The sequence below is a fragment of the Dioscorea cayenensis genome, unplaced genomic scaffold (genome assembly GCF_009730915.1).
Source record: "Dioscorea cayenensis subsp. rotundata cultivar TDr96_F1 unplaced genomic scaffold, TDr96_F1_v2_PseudoChromosome.rev07_lg8_w22 25.fasta BLBR01000220.1, whole genome shotgun sequence".
NCBI lineage: Eukaryota > Viridiplantae > Streptophyta > Magnoliopsida > Dioscoreales > Dioscoreaceae > Dioscorea > Dioscorea cayenensis.
The window spans coordinates 24087-40380 of record NW_024086611.1 but is presented as its reverse complement, the minus strand read 5'-3'; positions in this window follow the sequence as shown (position 1 = coordinate 40380).

Below are 16294 nucleotides of genomic sequence, written 5' to 3'. Positions count from 1 at the left end.
AAGGAGAGAGACCTTCCCTTATGTAACTGTTGTTGAGTAGTTCTTAAACTTGATGCTAGATTTCTTTTGTCTCATTCGGATTGGTGCGGTAAGGTGGCCGATTAGGCAATGGTGCTCATGTTATCAAACCAACTTAATGTTCGATTCCTCGCTTCGTGGTAGCCTAGGTGGGACCTCATAAGGGAACACATCCTCATATACCTACAAAAGATCCAAAATAGAACTAGGCAAAGTAGAGGGTAAATCATTAGTAGTTAGCAAACTTTCTTTGTATAGGAGAACAAAATACATAGAATCGGGTTCTCTCAAAGTACTCATGTTCCCCTTCTTAGCCAACATCACTAACCCTCTTTTTCTTGGGGCTTGGTTAATTTAAGCTATGGGGTTTTATTTGGCTTTGGATTTACTCGCTCATATCAGTTTGGGGGGGTACCAAACTTTTGTCGATTATCAGTTTGGGGTCCAAAGTTTAATTTGAATCAAAAAGGATACCTAACTTTGATTGTCTTTCACCGGTTGGTCACCCGGGCATCTCCGGTCCAAATTTTATGATGTGGCAGCCTCGTCAGCAATCTGAATGTTTCTCATGTGTTTCCACATCAGCAGGTATGGTCGAGTCAGCCCCCCACTCACGTGATGGCATAAACCCTTGGCCACGCGTCGGGCAAGACTCTCTTCAACGGTCGCATCGGCTGCAGCTTCTTTCCCACCAACCCACCGAGAAACGAAGGGAGAAGAGGGTTTTTCGGTGAAGAGAGGAGGGTTTCTTAGGGTTTCTGAGCCGACGAGAGGATTTCAGCGCGCCGAGGAGAGGGTTTTCTCGGTGAAGAAGAGGGTTTTCTTAGAGGGTTGAAGTGGGTAGAAGATTGTTTCAGTGTAGAGAAAAAGGGTCTGTTGGAGGGTTATAGTGCCGAAAAGAGGGTTTCTTCAGTGTAGAGAGTGAAAAATCGGGTGCTACTGAGGGAGGTGTAGGCAAAATGACGGTTAACTGGGAAAGACGACAAGAGGGAGAAGATGCACCAGAATATTGTGAGTGCTCTCTTCGAAAGCCCTGATTCCTCATACTTTTCTTGAAAATCCTTTGATATGAAAATGATGGAAATGTTATTTTTCATCTAAAGTTGATATGAAATATGTCTTTAAATCTCTTTTTTGTTTGCATCGGCATGCTCTGGAAAGGAAAGGCTCTGTATAACAACATGCTTCTATAGTATGAATTTAGTTTTAAGTTATTGTGTTTCATTCGAGCATGCTTCTAAGTTAATTAAAGTTAAATTTTTTTAACTTTAATTTTAATCTTTTCTGTTCTTTTTTTTAATGTACAGAGATTTTGTATGATATTGATCAAGGTGTGTCCATTTTGATGTTACTCATATTTTTTTTATTGATAAAGAATATGTGAAAAAAAATTGAGTGAGTACAATCAGTTCAATTTAACATAAATATCACGATATAAAACCATATCATGATTTATAAATTTCATTTAATGGCTAGCTTCTTCAATGTCTTCATCTTAAGTATTTTTTGGGTAAGAGTAGTACTAAGATGGCTAGCTTCTTCAGAATTAGTCTTCATCTTACATCACTTTCATTATATAATGTTGATATTGAATGAGAAGACACAATGTCATATGAACTTTAACTTAGAGGTCATAATGTCAGATGATATAACTTAAAAGGATGATGGATTTGTTATGATGCAACTTAAGATGATCTACACTATTTGAACTTTTGAAATAATATAAAAAAAAACATAAGTAGATTTTTTTTTAATGTTTGTCAATGGAAGAAAGCAGGTAATTTGGAAAAGTTGTTTTGGCTCATTCAGTGCTGTCAATAGACACAGACACATGTGATGCCTTTGGTATTTGGGTATAATACAAAGTTATGCAGCTCTTCTTGACCTAGTCTTCTTCTCTAACTTTCAAAGAAAAACAGTGCTTCTTCTTCTTCTTCTTCTTCTTCTTCTTCTTCTTCTTCTTCTTCTCTTGTTGGTCCTTATGTTTAAATGTTTCAATGTACTTGGATTTAATTTTTTTCTTATAACTAACTTCATATGTGCCTTTCATAAAGCATGCCTATACTTGGATTTAAATTTTTTTCTCATGTTTATTTCTCCCATTGATTGGCATCACATATATATGGAATGCTAATATGGTTGAGGTTGTTGCCTCCCATTTAAAGTTAATATGAAACTTAAAATATGTTGTTCTGCTTTTTTTTTTAATGGCATGCTCTGGAAAGGTTTTGCATAACAACATGCTTCTAAGTATGAATTCAGTTATAATTTATTGTGTTTCATTCGAGCATGCTCCTAAGTAAATTTTTGTGTTGTTTAGATTTTTTTCCACATGTTCATTGCAAATATGGTTGTACTTGGATTTAAATTCTGTATTGTTTAAATGTTTAAATGTACTTGGATTTAATTTTTTTTCTTATAACTAACTTCATATGTGCCTCTTATAAAGTTCATGGGACAACCACTCCAAGCTCACTTAGTGAATTAAGGTTGAGCACAGAGGAGAGCCACAAGAGTGTGCCACCTGCAACAACAAATACATCTTCAGGAGCTAATATAGGGATTGAGCATCCAATGGCACAGGTTGGATAACTATTTTTTTCTAAAGTTTAGTATTTAATTTTAGTCTTGTAGTTTAGTGCCACTGACTGATTTATGTTTTCTACTTTAACAATGAAGGCCAACACAGATACTTTGCATACAGTTAATCTGGAACAACCATCAGGAGGGACTCAACTCAAAATTCTAAAACTGCTGACAAGGGGTGTGAAAAAATTTACAAATACTAGCAACAAGGAGACACAAAATGGATCAAATGTGGAACAAAAGAAGGCCAAGGATACTGCTAGAGTAGGAGGTGCTGACAAGAGAAGGAGGGTATGGCTGCCACCAGGAAGTGGGACTTCTGCAGGTCAGCTGTGAATGTCCAAGGGTGCTGCTATGAGAATGTTTCATTTTTGTTATTTTGGTTTTTTGATAAGCTGTGAATGTTAGCTGTGAACTAGAGAATGTTAGCAAAGATCAGGTGTGAATGTTAGCTGTGAATGTTAGCTATGAATGTCCAAGGGTTTTTTTGATCAGCTGTGAATGTTATGTGAATGTTAGCTATAAATGTCCAAGGGTTTTTTTATCAGCTGTGAATGTTAGCTGTGAATGTCCAGGGGTTTTTTGATCAGCTGTGAATGTTAGCAAATATCACTATTTTTGTGAAGAACATTGCCAAATTTATAATACCAATACAGTATTCATAATACAGAATCCATAATACCAGATTTTATTCCAATACAGTATTAATTATACAGAATTCATAATACCAGAATTTATTCCAATACAATATTCATAATACAGAATTCATAAGATCTGTTTTTATTCCAATCAGTATTCATAATATCTTATTTTATTCCAATACAGTATTCATAATACATAATCCATAATACCAGATTTTATTCCAATACAGTATTAATTATACAGAATTCATAATAGCAGAATTTATTCCAATACAATATTCATAATACAAAATTCATAAGATCTGTTTTTATTCCAATCAGTATTCATAATATCTTATTTTATTCCAATCAGTATTCATAATACAGAATTCAAAATATAGTGTACAAAAAAAAACCTAAGAATGTGTATATTGGAAAAACAGATGAAAATTTCAGGATTTCTTGGAGGCGATGAATGATTCCTTCAATGAGACCTTCAAATCAGCAATTGAACAGTTCGATGAGATCAAAACACTTGTCAATTGCCAATCAACACACCGGACTTCAATAAATCGCTCTAAGAAAACAATTTCTCTAAGAAAACCCTCTTCTTCACCGAGAAAACCCTCTCCTCGGCGCGCTGAAATCCTCTCGTCGGCTCAGAAATCCTAAGAAACCCTCCTCTCTTCACCAAAAAACCCTCTTCTCCCTTGGTTTCTCGGTGGGTTGGTGGGAAAGAAGCTGCAGCCGATGCGACCGTTGAAGAGAGGCTTGCCCGACGCGTGGCCAAGGGTTTATGCCATCACGTGAGTGGGGGGCTGACTCGACCATACCTGCTGATGTGGAAACACATGAGAAACATTCAGATTGCTGACGAGGCTGCTCCGGGCGCCACATCATAAAATTTGGACCGGAGATGCCCGGGTGACCAACCGGTGAAAGACAATCAAAGTTGGGTACCCTTTATGATTCAAATTAAACTTTGGACCCCAAACTGATAATCGACAAAAGTTTGGTACCCCCCTAAAAATTTTACTCCAAAGTAGAGGGTAAATCATTAGTAGTTAGCAAACTTTCTTTGTATAGGAGAACAAAATACATAGAATCGGGTTCTCTCAAAGCCCTCATGTTCCCCTTCTTACCCAACATCACTAACCCTCTTTTTCTTGGGGCTTGGTTAATTTAAGCTATGGGGTTTTATTTGGCTTTGGATTTACTCGCTCATATGATGGTGGCTCTCACTCAAGTGTTTTGCACTCTCTCTCTCTTTCTCTCTCTCTCTCTCTCTCTCTTAGATCATCCATTTATATTTCCTCCAGATTCATAGGAAGCAAAGAAATGCATTCCCTTTGTAAATGAAAGTGAGTCGGTTAGCACAGCTGCTAATATGGACATCATGATCAAACAACTAAGGGTGTCCCAATAGTAATTGGCATGCTTGCATTGGGATAATATCATACTCCATCTATTCATTATACTTCCCAATGGAGGACTGAACTGTTACAATGTTGCTAACATGCAACGATCCACAATCATTGAGCTACTGCATCTTGTATGGACTAAGGTGACGCTCCTACTTCAACCCTAATCCCAATCTCTCCACCAAGTCTGAACTAGCAATGCTATTACAGCTGTCATTATCAACAATAATCCTACATACCTTGCTCTTAATGGTGCCCCGAGTGTAGAGGATGTTATGTCATTGTACCTTCTTCTCTTCAACAGCATTGACACCAAGCACATGGTGGGAATGATAAACGCCTAAATGTGTGTATTTTATATGTATTTGTTTTGTATTATTTATATATAGATTGATGATTTGTTTCTTTTTGAGTGGTTTAATTGGTCTTATTGGTGTTACAGGTCTTGAGGATACTCAAGTGAGCTCGACAATGCAAAATAGAAGGAAAACGACACTGAAAATGGTGTTTTAGAGCCTGGTTACTACAACAACACTGTAGCAGCTACTGTAGGATGAAGAACTTGAGAAATGGCAGGGATCTCAGGTTTCATTGATGGGTTTGCTAACGACGGTGAAGTTGCTTGTGAATCTGATGACAAGCGCACTGTACTGTTGATAAGGTTTTGTGTATAAGTAATACAAATTATACTTTTCTTGCATTAAGTATTACTTTTATCATATTTTATGGTTCATTCGTGTGTATTTGTGTTCCTTTGTGCATTTAGCGTTGTGGAGACAAGTTTTGAAGAAAGGAAGCAAAAGTAGATCGTGGACAAAATTGTTGATGAATTTCTTAGATTGAACGAATGTGAAGACACAAGTTGTGCTAAAAAACATGTGGGTGTGTGCCAACCTCCATCATGCTCAAAGTGAATACACAAAATGGAGGGGCACAAAGACAGTCACACTCATATATTTTGACTTGTGTAACATTGTCAAGAGCTTTACCAATGTTGTTTTACTGAAGATGTGACGTGATCCACCGCATGGATGTGTGCCCATTCACGTGGCCTCGATGAAAAGAATGGATTCAGGAGCATTCCAGCAAAGTACTGTAGTAGTTTGCTGTAGCAAATCACTACAACAAACTTACTATAGCAGTTAATGTTCACAGCTCGCAGGAAAACAAGAATTGGAAATCCACAAGGTCGTGTAGAAATTCAACACGCCCTTGTGGATGCCTGACTCAATCCCTATAAATACCGCTTTTAGCGTTTTATTTGGGGATTTTTTTCCTATCTTTGGCCCATCTTTAGAGGCGCTCATGGCTAGGGTTTGGAGAGGCTTTTGCTAGGTTTTTGGAGTGGTACTACTGCCTTCAACATCGAGTTTCTTTGGAGGAGAACTATTGGGGGAGCTTTCGTCAGTATTAATTCAGCGAGGTGTGCCCTAAGTTTGACAAGGAAACCTTTGCAAAAGACGAGGAGGCTCCACAAGACCATCGATACGGATTATGAAGGGGTTTTCTCCATGGATTGCTTGCACTTATCCTTGATTTAATATTTGCTTTTGTATTGCTCCATAGAGAGCTAAACCCCTAGTGGGTGCTTGGACTTGTAAACCCTAGGATGATTTTGTTTCATTGACTCTTATTATGTTTCTTTAATTGATGTTTTAATTGAGTTTCAACCTTGAATGCTTGTTGAATTGATTTTCCCTTAGAGTGACACTAGGGTTAAGAATCTATCTTGGTAATTCTTGTGAATGTGTGACACTTTATTAGGGTTAGACAAAGCAAGGTTGAAGAGAGTCGAGAGGGTGAGTCGAGAGGTAGCGGAACATCCCCTTTCCCTTCCGATGTGATTTATCCTACCTCCACGTTCAAAGAGTTCTTTGCTGTCATGATAGAGTGAAGTGCTAAGAGACAAACTCCACTGGGGCTTAGTTGTACTAGCAATAGTGTGAAGTGTTGAAGTAATACTTAGTGCTGGGGTTTAATCGTGATTAGGGGTCTTTCGCCTGGACCAAAGTGTTAGATCTATACTAGGGAATATGGTTTATCACTTGGAATCCCTAGAGCTCCAAGCAACCCTACATAGTGTGAGACGTCGAGAGCATCTTTTTCTACTAGGGCATAGTGTAAGGGTTAGTCATGGTTGACCTTAGGTTTGGGGCCGTGTGTATTTGGATTTCTACGACTCATTAAACATCAGTTAGGAGGCATAATGATTAGTCTTGCACTTGAAACAGTAGTCCTAGGGTGAGCAATATCCGGGTACCCCATCTTCCCATTGATTACCTCTCTTTATTTTTATTACTCTCTTTTCTCTTTTCTTTATTTTTTTATTTGCATTGATATTATCCACTCAAATTACGAATTGGTTCACTCGATGGCTAAATAGCATCACTACTTGCTTCTTAACAACTATTTCCTATGGATACAACTACTCACTCACCGGGGTACTTTATTATTTTGATAACCCGTGCACTTGCGACACACACACGCATGGGGTGTGTCAACTGTAGCAATTTACTGTAGCACTCCATGAATTTTTTCAAATTCTTGAGACTTTGACAGCCTACATCACGTTTGTGAAGAAGGCGGTGATGCTAACCCGAGAAAGTTTTAAAAGGGGTTTGAGGGCTTTTAGAGGGGGCTTCTTACACACCTTTTTCTCCTATCTCCACCATTCTTCTCCATCTTCATAATCCTGGGTAAAGACGACTCAAGAAGACATTTTAGACAAGGAAATCAAAAGAAGAGAAAAGATCCGGCATCATTTCCCATTGTTCAAGCTTGTAGAAAGCAATGAAGTCACCCCTTTGGTGGCATCGTTGGAAGCTTCCCGTAGTTTTTCTCTCGACATTCATCACTTGAGGGAGTTCTTTGTTGCTTATTTAGTTGTTTTTATGAACTTGATCATGTATTTTCTTAGTATGAACAACTAAACCCCAAGGTCACTGGATGTTGGTGAACCTTGGGGTGAACTTGTGTACATTGGATGCTTTGATCTATTTTATTGCATTTTGGTTTATTGCGATCCATGCTTGGTGTACTTTGATGTATTAATATGCATGAGAACTTTGTATGTCAATTTCTAGGTTGTATTAGGTGTTAGGATCTTATCACTCTAATAAGGAATTACAAAATATTTAATGGCAAGTAAACATGATAAAACCTTAGCGCATGCCAAAACTAGGATTAAATTCTAAATAAATAGATAATTAAAAGTTATACATTTCTTTTGATGACGATTCTGAATGCACCCTTGTTTCCCCGAAATCGAAAGGGACTGCGAATCTCGACTCCCCTCTACTATCATGTACACACGAACGCCTCTAGGATTCAGGCAGGTATGTACCTTAAGAAACAACACTTGTTTCTTGGTTCGAGTAGCAAGCACTCGAGATTCAAAAGTAAAGGGGCTATAGGCGCCGCGGCGGCGGCGGCGGGTTCCGGTGGTGAGATCCGATGTCAGCGACCAAGGGAGAAAAGTGTGTGGCGGCTAGGGTTTCTTAGGAGACAATCTCTCAATCACTCTATTTTTTTCTCACTTTTCATATTGGGTTTAGACCATCTATATATATTGGAAACCCAAAACCCTAATTTACGAAAAAACCCTTCACTCCTAATCAAATTAGGAATCTCTTATTTACTTGATTAATTAAACCATTTTAATTAACCAAATAGATTAGATTGGATCAACACTTAATAAGACTTAACCCGAATAAGCTATTCGCTCCACCTAATTTAGGTTTTTCACCAAAACACTAAATAGGTGGTTCAATAAGTAACAAATGCTGAATCTTAATCCCGACATTCTTAGTGTATGATCCTGTAGGTCCATTTAACATTGGCAATGAGTTTGAATAATTTTAACGCTCATAAATCATAATTATTCTCTAGCAAGATAATACGATTACCCAATATAAACTGAAGGTTAATTTCGAGGATTAACATAACCTATCACAACCTCATACAATTCTTTGCCACTGAATATCTTAATTAGCATAAGGCATAGAGCGAGTCACCCTTATTTTAATGGTAATTAATTTTTTGATATCTTAGTGAACTGACTAGGTCAAGTAAATGATAACTCTTATCAGTTTCCCTTGGGCAAGGCCACGCATTACTCAGTCTCTCACTAATCAAGTGGCCGGTGATATGCTCTCTCTCTCTACAGAGAAGGACAATCCCTTTACTTCACTCATGTCTCTTAGTATGAACCGTGACATGCCAAAAAATACCCGTACTTTCCACTCAGTTAAGAATGACATTAGGCGTAAGTTAAAGCATGTAAGGATTTATCCGAGATCCATAGTGAATTTCAGGTTGAAAGATTCGAGTACAAGAATTGCTTGAGAAAAACATTTATGACTTTCAACCATGTAGTGTTCTCAAGAGCGGATCGATCCAGGTATACTATTCCCTAACATGTATCTATGTCCTTTGATTGATATCCTATATCCTATGACCCGTAAAACTAGGCCATCTCATGAAAAGACATACTAGTCTTAATTTATTTTCATTCCTATGAAAATAATCGACTAGGGACATTTAGAACATTGTTCTAGTTTATGCTTTAAAGGTTTTACTATACAAATCACGCATTTGATAACATGAGCAGAACCAATATTCAAGGATATTTTATCTTATTAACTATGCACATAAATAATAATAGATAAAATGATGCCTCATAATAATTATCCAAATAATAAGAGTTCATACAATATATTGGGGCTAAGGCTTACACTAACAATCTCCAACTAGCACTAGTCCTAATCAGGCATAATTCGAAGACCAAAAAACCTAACATGACGATCATGTTTTGGCCTAGCCAACTGCTTGGTCAAAGGATCAGCTACATTGTCTTTTCCTGCAATCTTGCAAACTTTCAGATCTCCTTTATTGACGATCTCACGAATGAGATGGAATCTCCTGAGTATATGTTTGGACTTTTGGTGTGACTGGGGATCCTTGGCCCATGCTATGGCCCCGTTGTTGTCACAAAAGAGGTTTACTAGATCTAGGATGCTTCGGACAACTCCTAATGCAGTAAGGAACCTCTTAAGCCAAACTACCTCCTTAGCAGCATTCAATGCAGCTATATACTAAGACTCTGTGGTAGAATCAGCAACGGTACCCTTTTTTGAGCTCTTCCAACTTACAACACCTCTATTCAAGTAAAACACACAACCAGATTACGATTTACTGTTGTCGACATTGGTTTGAAGTGCAACATCAGTGTAACCCATTACAATGAGCTCATTCTTACCACCATAAGTAATCTTTAGTCCTTCGTAAGTACTTAAGAATACTCTTAACAGCAGAGCAATGGTGTTCCATTGGATCCTATTGGAATCTGCTAGTTATGCTTAGTACATGTGCAACATCCAGCCGGGTACATAGCATGGCATACATGATAGATCCTATAGTAGACACGTAAGGGATCTTACTCATGTGTTCCCTTTGTTCTTCAGTCTGAGGATAATCCCTTTAACTTATAACAACTCCCTGAGACATGGGTAAAAATCTTTTCTTGGAGTTAGACATACTAAACCGTTTTAGTATCGTATCTATGTACTTTTCTTGACTTAGTCCCAAAAGACATTGTGATCTATCCCTATAGATCTTTATACTTAGTATAATCTCAGCTTCACCTAAGTCCTTCATTGAGAAACACTTCCCTAACCATTGCTTAATATTTAACAATGTCGGGATGTCGTTTCCAATAAGCAAGATGTCATCGACATATAACACAAGGAAAATGACTATGCTTGCATTAACTTTCTTGTACACACAAGGCTCATCATCATTTTTGAGAAAGCCAAACCCTTTGACTGCCTCATCAAAATGGAGGTTCCAACATTGGGATGCTTGATTGAGTCTATAAATGGACCTCAGTAGCTTGCACACCTTGTTAGGGTTCTTCCGATTGACAAAACCCTTAAGCTATGTCATGTACACATCCTCAAGGAGGTTTCCATTAAAGAAAGCTATTTTGACATCCATTTTCCATATATCATATTTATAATATACTGTTATGGCAAGAAGAATCCTAATGGATTTTAGCATGATACTGGTGAAAAGGTTTCATCATTGTTAATACCATGAGTATGTCTGAAACCTTTCACCACTAGTCTACTTTTGAAGGTGTCATCAGCCTTACGTTAGAAAATCCATTTGCACTCAATAATCTTAGTACCTTCTGGTGGATCAACCAAAGTCTATACTTGGTTATAATACATCGATTGTATTTCAGATTTCACAGCTCCAATCCATTAATCTGAATTAGAACTCTCAATTGCCTCTCGGTAGGTGATGGGATCATCCTGATCCAATAGCTCTAAGATTTGATTGTCAGTAATGAGAAAACCATATTTCTTAGGCTCATGACGAATCCTACTAGACCTTCTTGGTTCTTGTGTAATGGGTTCGGGTTCCACAACTCTTTGTGAATCCGTTTCCATTTCCAAACTATCTTCTACAAGAATTTGTGGTACTTGAACCTTCTCAAGTTGTAATCCACTCCCATTGTTCTTCTTGAGAAGAAACTCCTTTCTATAAGAAAACAACATTCTGAGCAATAAACACTTTGTTCTCATTAGGGTTGTAGAAATAGTATCCCTTAGTTTCCTTGGGATACCCCACAAATAGGCATTTATCGGTCTTGGATGCAAGCTTGTCCGATGTTAACCTTTTAACATGTGACTCGCAACCCAAAATTCATAGAAAAGTCATATTAGGTTTCTGCCTAGTCTATATCTCATATGGTGTCTTTTCATCTGCCTTAGTTAGAGTTCTATTTAGCGGGAATGCAGCAGTCTCAAGGGCATATCCCCAAAAGGATATTAGAAGACCAGCTTGAGTCATCATTGATCGAACTACATCCAATAAAGTCTGATTCCTCCTTTCGGATACACCATTCCACTCAGGTGTTCCAGGAGGAGTGAGTTGTGAAACTATTCCACACTCTCTCAAATAATGATCAAACTCTTGGCTTAAGTATTCACTACCTCGATCTGATCCAATGGCTTTAATATTTTTGCCAAGTTGGTTTTGTACTTTATTCTTAAACTCCTTGAATTTCGCAAAAGTCTCGGACTTGTACTTCATAAGATAGATGTAGCCATATCTACTGAAGTCATCTGTGAAAGTAACGAAGTACTCAAAACCACCTCTAGCATGTATGCTTAATGGTCCACATACATCAGAATGCATTAGTCCCAATAAATCATCTAGCCCTTTCACCTTGTTTGTTAAAAGGTCTTTTAGTCATTTTGCTATGGAGACAAGATTCGCATGTATCAAATGATTCAAAATCAAATGAGCAAAGAACTCCATCCCTATGAAGTCTTGAGATGCATTTCTCGTTTACGTGACCTAAACGACAATGCCAGAAGTATGAAGGGTCCGACTCGTTCAACTTAACCCTTTTTAGTATCTATGTTATAGATGGACTTGTTGATAAGTGCCTAAATGTATGTATTTTAGTATATGTATTTTATATGGTTAGCATGTATTTTTACAAGGATTGATGTCCCGTTTTGTGCTTAATTGTGTATTATTTGCTTCTCAGGGCACATAAACGCCATGGAGGAAACGAATATACACTTTGGGCAAAAAAGAGAAGAAAACCAGGTCACGGTACTATAATAGATTAATGTAGCATCGGCCCCGGGATGAATATTGTAGCCAAAGAAGAGAGTAGTTTGCTTGAAGGCATACTGGCTCAATGAGGTGCTAATTGAGCCAGTATGGATACTATTATGAGTGCAAGAGTGCACTTTTGCCTACCCCAAACAGCCTCAATGAGGTCCTTATTGAGCCAGTATACCACCTCAATGAGGTCCTCATTGAGCCGGTATACCACCCCTATGGAGGCATTTTTTGGGGGGGGTATAAATGCTCATTTCTTGGGCAAATGTGGGGGACTTCTTCTTGGCCTCTTGGGCCACCGTCACCACACATTCTTGAGGCCTTCCGGCCATCTTCCGATGACGTAACTTGTGGGAAACGAGTGCACATCATCACCAAGAGGGAGAGGAGCAAAGGAGAAGGAGTTGGAGTGAAGATCTAAGCCACCATTGCATCACCATTCAAAGCTTCATCCATTCAAGGAGATCATGACCTAGAGGGGGTTTTCATTATTTCTTTTATGTTTTTGTCTTCCTTGTATATTGTGTAAGTGTCCCTTATCATGAAGGATTAACTTATTGTTGTGTTTGGATTTGGATAAACCCTAGGGTTAATCTTGTGTATGAACTTGGGATGTTGTTCTTCATTTAATTTGATGGTTGTTTGAGATTCAATCTTTCATGCTTTGATGCTTAGAATTACATGTATGGAGAAATCTGTAATTCTATTATGAGTTGTATGCGTAGATGTGACCTACTCACATGTACTAGATCTAGGAGAGATTGAAAGGGGATACTTGTGCCTATACGCCGAGAGATCAGATGTTGGTAGCCCTCCATTGCTAGGTTTAAGCCGAAGGATAGTAGGTCTACTCCTATTAGAGAATTCCTAGAACTTAGTGCGATCATAGGTGTGTTGATCCGGAAGAGATTCCGATTGACATTCTTATGGGATCAGGGGTTAGTCACCGAGAGATTGGGGCTAATCTACTCACGAGGTCTCTAGATCTTAACTATCGTCAATGCATCTTTAGACCATCCTAGTTTGGGACTTATTGACAACCCTAGGTGGATTCCTTGTCCAAACACTCCCTTCTCATGCTCGATACTCCCTTGTTTGTTTACATCCGTGTGCTAGATATCCGGCCATATGATTAGCTTAGGTTAGTTTATTTCTTACTAAGGATTGTAGGCTAGATAGTAGATGAAGAGTGAGTAATAATACTTCCTTGGCCCCGTGGAATATGACCCCTGTATCACTCACAGGGTATTACTTGGCGATCCCGTACACTTGCGGGTAATCAATCACTTGTGATTTTTAAAGTCTAGAACATAAATCCAATTACTAAGCATAGCATTGCCATACCGAATGTCCTCACGAAAAATGGAAAAATCATTATTCTTAATAATGAAGTTATAACCATCATTATCCAGACAAGAAACTGAAATAATGTTTCTGCTTATAGCATGCACATAATGACAATTTATTGAATTCAAAACCCATGATATAGAAATAGAGAGATTTACTTCTGTCATATAGATACCTGAAGCAGAGGGCTTGCCTCCCTTTTTTAACTCTTCCACGTAGAGTGGACAGTTTCTCTTCCAATGACCAGCTTCATTGCAGTGAAAACATATACCCTCCTTCTGAGGTTTGGGCTTGGGTTTCTTAGCCTCCTTTCCTTTGTAATAAGGTCCAACCTTCTCCTTTGTCTTGGACTTGGCTTTACGCTTTCCACTTTCCTCCCTTTCCCTTGTCCTTTCGTACCATAAGCACTGGGATGAATTTCTTGATACTCTGCTCAAAATTTTTAAGCATCCCATGCAACTCGGTAAGTGTCTTATCCATACCATGCCTGTTATAGTTCATGACAAACTGATCATAACTATCTGGCAAGGACCCTAAGATAAGGTCCACCGCAAGTTCCTTTCGAATCAGCGCATCAAGTTTCTCAAACGTATCAATATTCCCCATTCGTATTGAGTACATGGGCACTTACAGAAATACCCTGAGCCATCCTATAGGAGGTTAACGCTTTTGTGGTCATGAACCATTCATGCCTGGCTTGTTCTTGGAACATTTCCTTAAGATGCACCATAATATCATAAGCCTCCATATCCATGAACTGCTTTTGCAATTCTAGACTCATGGTGGTCAGAATGAGGCAGGTAACATCATTAGAGTCATTCTTTGACTTGTTGAATGCCTCTTTAACAGTAGACGTATCGTTCCTTGTCGGTGCTTCAGGCAACAGTTTCTTAATGGATTCCAATTTCCGTTCTTGCCTAAGAACAATTCTCAGGTTTTGAGACCAATCAAGGAAATTAGTTCCATTGAGCTTGTCCTTCTCAAGGACAGATCGCAATGAAAATTTTTATGGATTTGCATTATTGGTTATCATTATGATCTACACAGAATTAAAAGCAAGATTCAGTAATGAGGTCTTTAAAATTTTTTCCCACAATTACGAATTAATATCCCAATGTAAATAATTCATTGTTAGTGATTTATTGAAGGCCAAGATCCATATTTAACTTCATCTTGGTCAAGCTAAGCTTGCACACCCAAGACTAGGTTATTTACGTAGGAACTCTTTCCAATCACATCACACGTGATTCTTGGATATAATGGGGTTAACATTTAGTGTTACGGCACACCCCAATCTTTTTAATACCTAGGGCTAGGACCGTCCTACTACCCATGTTAAGTCAAACCTTTACTCGAGTGTTGGCCATAACCATTATCCCAACACTTACCTCACAAAGATAATCTAACACGCTCAGCTTTGGCATGACCCGTGTTTCAATGATCGATGTCTTGACAAGTTTCGAGTAAGGGAAGGCATTTTCATGACTTACTATTATTAGGATTAATTACGGCTTACATGGCAATAGCAGAATTCCATTCATCCAAAACATATGTAAGGAATAAATAAAAGACAAACATAAATGTTCCATTCATGGGCTAAAAAATCCTAAGCCCAGAGACTATCTCTGGCAGGTTCTTCTTCTGGTTGTGCCACGACGAGCTCTCCCACCAACCTTTGGGGCTCCTTCTTCATCAAGGTTTCTTGTCTTTAATTTTTATACTGTATAATATAAAAAAAACAAAACTAACAACGATACGCAGGCCAGTACACAAAAATATAATGACTCATAGGGCGTATTAAAATAAAATGACATGCAGGCCATTTAAATAGCTAATGCCCAATGAACGCACAAACCAACATTCATCACATGCATATTCAATAAACCAAGCAAGAAAAACATGGAATCAGAAATTTAATTAACTTTTAATTTATACCATACATGAATTGTGTGTTTAGGTTTTAAGAACTAACCTCGTGATGGGCTTGGGTGTTAACCCAAACGATCAAACCCCGTTTGATCTATTTAATCAAATGAAATGTTCTTAAAAGCCCTAAAACTCACTATTAGTTGATTTGTGCTATCAATCAAACTAATCAATTCCTTACATAGAATTTTAATGTTTAAGACATAACAATTATACCAAAAATTATAAAACAATCATACTAAAAGAGCACACACACACACACACACACACACACACACACACACACATACGTCCATTTATAAGTTTTTAAAATTGTTTTGTTAGGCTTATTTTGGTATTTGCCATATATATATATATATATACAGATTTTAAAATCCTAATCAAATCAAGATTTGCAAATAGGAAATAAAATCTTTCCAAAAATAAGCATGATCAATTATTATTAACTAGTTAATCAGATTAACAAAATTAACAGAATATGGATCTATCATCCTATTCTATTAGCATGCAATGTTAATCAAAATAACATTATGAATAGATCTAACATCTAATCCTATAGGCATGTAAAACCTGGCTCTGGTATCACTGTTGGGATCTTATCACTCTAATAAGGGAATTGCCATGCGAAAAATGCATGCCAAAACATAGCAGATAACAAAATATTTAACGGCAAGTAAACATGATAAGACCCTAGCGCATGCCAGAACTAGGATTAAATTCTAAATAAATAGATAA